The sequence below is a fragment of the Vanessa atalanta genome, chromosome 8, assembly GCF_905147765.1.
Source record: "Vanessa atalanta chromosome 8, ilVanAtal1.2, whole genome shotgun sequence".
Lineage (NCBI taxonomy): Eukaryota > Metazoa > Arthropoda > Insecta > Lepidoptera > Nymphalidae > Vanessa > Vanessa atalanta.
Window position 1 is genome coordinate 2,112,907 of NC_061878.1, and position 6,381 is coordinate 2,119,287.

Consider the following 6,381-nt stretch of genomic DNA (forward strand, 5'->3'; position numbering starts at 1 on the left):
AAATGCATATCTATAAAGGGTACATATACCTAAATGCCATTTTTTACAATTTTTGTCTGTCTGTGTGTTTGTTCCGGCTAATCTCTGTAACGGCTGGCCAAATTTTGACGGGACTTTCACTGGCAGATAGCTGATGTAATAAGGAGTAACTTAGGCTACATTTAGAATTATATATAAAATAATAATAAAGTCACACTTTTTTATTAAATTCAAACGCGTACGAAGTCGCGGGCACAGCTAGTAAAATATAAGAATAACACTGTGCTTAAATGTGCACCTAACCTAACCTAACTTAAATGTGCATCTATTTACGTTGTTCGTAGTAAATTTAACTAAGAGATAACTATGGTGATGATGATATAGGTTCTTAGATAAAATAGTACGTGATATTTGTATGGTCTAATATTGAATACCGATGAACTATCGAGTAGTTATCAAAACAAGAAAAGAAAAGAAAATAATAAACTTTCTTTTATCTCCAAGGGGATCATTTTCATAGTTCTCATCTATTTCTTTCGCATTTGTACATTATCATTGGATGGAGAATAAATTACCTTTATAGGTGCACACTGGTCATTGTATTTGTATGTACATTTCAGTGCAATACGTCATGATTTGGATTGAACGTAAAAAAATTATACATACAGTCTACGGAAGAATGTGAAAGGACTGAGCGAGCGAATATTACGTCACATGCATCGAGTACCGGGTCGAGGAAACTCACGTCACGTGCTCATTTTCAAATTCCACATCTCGGAAATTAATGGACGTAGATTTTTTTTAAAATTGTTTTTGAAATGTTTTCAACTAATATTATTTTTTGACACCGGCCTTTTGTAATACATTCATAGATAAATGATATATACATCCTATTGATTGGTTAAAAAATTACCCGGATAAAAATATTTATTCTATCCGTTCAAAGTTAGAACGAGCAACAGGAATCTAACAATAATAAAATTAAATATCATGTCAAAATTGTATGAAACTAAAACTTAAAACAAAATTTCGGTGCATCGAAACCGAATAATAATAAAGTTGTTTCGAATACAGGCTGGTTGGCTGTCGCAGCACGAACAAAGCGTCATTGCCACCGGTTAATTGTTAAAAACTTTTAATTGGCCGCAAGTTTCTGTTTTGAGTCCCATTTCGGGCCACACAACGCGATGATTGGTGAAAACTATCCTATAATCATATATTCCTAAAATTACAACGTATTTATAACAGCTTTACACTAATTTTATTAATATGAGTAATTTCTTTCCCTTTTCGTATATTTTATAATTATATATATAATTTTTTTTATTTAATATACAACATCCACGGGCTCACGGCTGCCCGTGCCTTTTTACATTAAACTTTTATAAATTTTGGCGTTTTTATATTTTATATTTTTACTGAACAGATTAACAGCGAAGTAGATCTTCGCTGGACTTCATGCTTGTCGTCTTCTTGGAAGGCCGTGGCCACACAGACTTTTTTTTTTAATTTAAGATATTATATGAATAATTTATAATATATGATATATAAAAAATAATGTATATAGTATTTTTTTTAATCCTATTTACAATGATATAATTATAAAATATTTTAAAATAATTAACATGTTAACTTGTGAATGTTGTGTACATATTTAAATATATAGCCAAGAGAAACATCATAGTGATATAGGACATCATAGTGATACAAAAGTGGATTGGAACTACCATCTTCTTAACTCAGAGCTGCTACAACTTATTCTCCCAACGAGACTTGGAACCAGGAATCTCTACTGCAACTTTATAACCAGATATGTTTTACATTTTAGGGTTTTTTTTTTTCAATAATTGCCTAATACGTACATATGTTCTTGTCAATAAGAAATAGTATTTATACGTAGGAATATTACTATACTAATATAATAAAAAGGATAATTTTGTTTGTTTATGTGTAAGAAGTAATCTGCGGAACTAATGAACCAATTCTATTTTTTATTCATTGGTAGGAAGCTAAATTATTTCTAAATGCTGCAGAGTATAAATTATATCATATCAAAGAATTTTCTTTATCAATGACTTGCGGTTACCCGCGTCTTTGCTCGAGGAAAATATGAATATATTTGAAAATTAACTTAAAATATGACGTTCATCTAATACCTCTTTGTATATCACATTGGTGTGTATTTCAGCCCTTAGGACAGAATATCCAGAAACACTTAAATGCTAATCAACTCATTTTCAATCAGAAGCCCAAAAATTAAATTTCGAGCTTCTAACTTCAAAATGACGGACTTCGAGACTAACCTGTATACAAAATGTCAACCCCTACTTTTTCCCTTTAGGCGTAAATTATCAAGAAACGCTTAAATACGTATCGACTCATTTTTAATCAATGGCAGAAAAATACAATTTCATGCTTATAACTTCAAAAATGACGGACTTCCAGGCTATACTATATACGAAATGTCTACCCAATTTCTCTTCTTAGGGGTAAAATATCCAAAATGGATAGTATGGATTGCAGCCGAGCGAAGCAAGGACGGGTTGCCAGCTATTATTATCGTTAAATAACTTTTTTACATATTGATTTTTTCTTGTAATTATTACGTTTTTTTTTCATATTTTGTACCTAGATCCGATTTTCTACATTCAAATATTTAGAGTAATTAATAATTATATTTTAAACATGCTCAGTAGTACAGTTATTATAGACATTTGGAAATGTAAATGAACCGAAAAGGCTGATTTTTGGATATGTAGGAGGGCCTTAGAAATGCTGTTCTTGTAACTCGTTTTTTTTTGCGATAACTCCGCTGGGCGTCGTGATACGAGAGTTATGATACAATACTTTTTTATTGCTTCATTTACGCTCTACAATTTAGGTTCTACATATTTGTAACCTACAATTGATGGTTATTTTGATATTGACGATGATTTTGCTCTTTCGATCTTGGAGGGCATTCAGCATGTACCTAATCTCTCGGATCAGATCGGCTACAATCCAAAAACCAGCTTTGTTTGTTCATTTGCATTTCCCGGCCTGTGTTTTTTAAATATGATGACTAGACTATCTAAAGTGTAATATATAATAAGAGATGACTAGACTATCTAAAGTGTAATATATAATAAGACATGACTTGTAAACTCCTCTTTAAATTGAAAAAATACTGACCATAAACTCAAACTCAAACTCAAATTCCTTTATTCAATATAGAAGTATTACACTTTCTTATTGATTGTCAAGTTAAACACTACCACCGGTTCGGAAAAGAAAACACCCTGACCTGAGAAGAACCGGCGAAAGAAACTCAGCGGGACTTTTTTTTTTTTTTTTACGTCAAATTAATTATATACATAATTATATATGAGTAGAAACAGCCAGGAGGCGATCGTTTCATTCCCAAGGTGTGCTATCAAACATAAACTCACTAATTGTATAGTAACCTTTCGCACACAAGCGTTCCTTAACATTTTTTTTAAATTTCGCAACAGAAGCATTTTGAACGCTTTCTGGGATCCTGTTGTAGAAGCGTATACATTGCCCCACAAAAGAGTTACTGACTCTATGCAGTCGAGTAACAGGAGTAACAAGATTGTGTTTGTTCCTTGTACCAACGTTATGAGAATCACATTTTCTCATAAAAACATTAATATTTTTCCGTACATACAAAACATTACAGAATATATATTGAGAAGCAACAGTCAATATCTTAATTTCTTTAAATTTATACCTCAAAGATTCCTTGGCTCCCAGGTTATAGATTGCGCGAATAGCCCTCTTCTGCAGCACAAATATAGTATGGATAGCGGCTGCGTTACCCCAAAGCATAATACCGTACGACATTATACTGTGAAAGTAACTGAAATAAACTAGGCGAGCCGTATCAACATCGGTAAATAATCTAATTTTTTTGACCGCAAATGCCGCAGAACTCAGTCTACCCGCCAATCCGTTTATATGGGGGAGCCACTGTAATTTGGCATCAAGAGTAAGGCCAAGAAATTCAGTTGTTTCAACTGGATCCATCGATTCCCCGTTGATAAGTACATCGGGTTTTACATTTTGCACGTTTGGTGTGCTAAATTTTACAATTTTAGTTTTTTTATTATTCAGCCTAAGATTATTTACGCTAAACCAGTGTACTATATCAGACATAGCATTGTTTACATCGTCATACTGTACCTGTTTCCTATTAATTTTAAAAACCAAAGAGGTATCATCAGCAAACAATACTATATCATGTTTGTTCCCAACAAGAAAGGGCAAGTCATTAATATATATGAGGAATAGAAAAGGTCCAAAAATTGATCCCTGTGGGACCCCCATACCAACTAAGACCCCAGGAGACCTTGTCCCTTTAACGTCAACCCTCTGAATTCTATTGTTAAGATAAGAAGTCAGAAGGTCGAGTGCACATTCTCTAATTCCATAGTGATATAGTTTCCTGACCAGAGTTTCATGTTGAACACAATCAAAGGCTTTGGATAAGTCGCAGAAAATCCCTAAGGCATCCTGCGACCTCTCCCAGGCTTCATAGATATTTCTTATTAGTTCGATACCTGCGTCGGTAGTCGAGCGACCCCTCGTAAATCCAAATTGTTTTCTATGAAGCAGATTGTATCTATTGAAATATGCTAATAATTGATTTAAAATAATTTTTTCAAATATTTTGCTGAGGGTTGGTAGTATCGAGATTGGCCTATAATTGTTAGGATCTGAAGAGCTACCAGATTTAAATATTGGAATGACTTTACTATGTTTCATCAGGTCAGGAAATACACCACGTTGAACACAATCATTGAATATTATCGCAAGATAAGGTGCAATTAGATCAATAATTGAATTAATCACCTTTACAGAAATACCCCATAGATCAGCAGTTTTCTTAATGTCTAATGACCTAAATGTACAAATTATGTCATTGGTGTTTACAGGGGTAAAATTAAATTTTGATTTGCATTCACGTACATTTTCTTTCATTAATGATTCGGCAACTGCTGGAGAAGAAATAAGTAACTTAGTTGTAGAAACTGGTATGTCAGCAAAAAATTGTTCAAAAACTGAAGCAACTTCCCGTTCACTATTTATGACTTTATTATTATAATTTAAGTTCAATTCGGAGCTGCGACTGCCACCTCTACCAGTTTCACAATTAATAATTTTCCAAGTCATTTTTATTTTGTCATGTGCATTCTTAATTCTATTTTTTATAGTTAAAGACTTTGCCAAAAAGCACACTTTTCTAAATAATTTTGAATAGTTACTTACATAGTTGGCAAAAGTGGCACTGTGATTGTACGTCCTTTCATTGTAAAGCTCGTACATTCGTTGCCTACTTTTATGAATTCCAATAGTAGCCCAATCATTGAATTTTAAAAAGTTTTTTGTATTAACTGTTTTAGAAGTGAATATTGCATCAAACTTGTTTCTAATTAATTTAAATAGATTATTATACAAAGCATTGGGGTTATCACTAAAAGATAAGTGTGGTAGATTAGCCAAAATATTACTTCTAAACTTCTCAATACGACTAGTGGTCAAAGGAACAAACATTATTTTTTCGGAATTGCTTATTTTTTTAACATGGAAGTTAAATAAAGCTTGTTGTCCACAATGATCTGAATTTAGTTTATTAATTATAATTTTATTTTGTGGAATATGGGTTGCAAATATGTTATCTATGCAAGTTGCTGTGGAATCTGTTATTCTAGTTGGTTCTAAGAACAGATTTACCAGATTATATGAACTTAACAATGATCTGAATCTAATACTTGTGGTTGTATTATGCAGTAAATTTATATTAAAATCTCCACATACAATAATTTCTTTATTAGATTCAGATAATTTCGATAAAACATTTTCCAGTACATTTTCAAACAATTCATATAATCCACTAGGGGGCCTGTATACGCATACAACAATGACACGCTCAAGCTCTGCACAGGCTATTTCTATAGTTTGCTCAATAGAAAGGCTCACAATATCTTTACGTTCCTTAAATTTAAAATTTTTACTCATAAGTATTAAAGAGCCACCGCGTATAGCTTTATTCCTACTGAACAAACTAGCCATCTGGTGCCCACTAAAGTTAAACATGACCTGATAATTCAGAAGCCAATGTTCGGTTAAACACATAATATCAATATCATTACAGGTTAAAAATAATTCAATTTCTAGGTCCTTCCCTAACATTCCTTGAATATTTTGGTGCACCAGGTTTACAATTTTATTATTAGCTATTTTCTTTTTTTTTTTATTGGCTTCTATGGAAACTATACTATTGGTGCCAGAGACTACCTCTATTGTCTTAGAATTTAATTTAAATTATTTGGAACATGTTCCAAAATGTATGGTCTTGTGTTATACTGCTCAATAGAAGCAGTTGTCTGGTCAACCAAACAA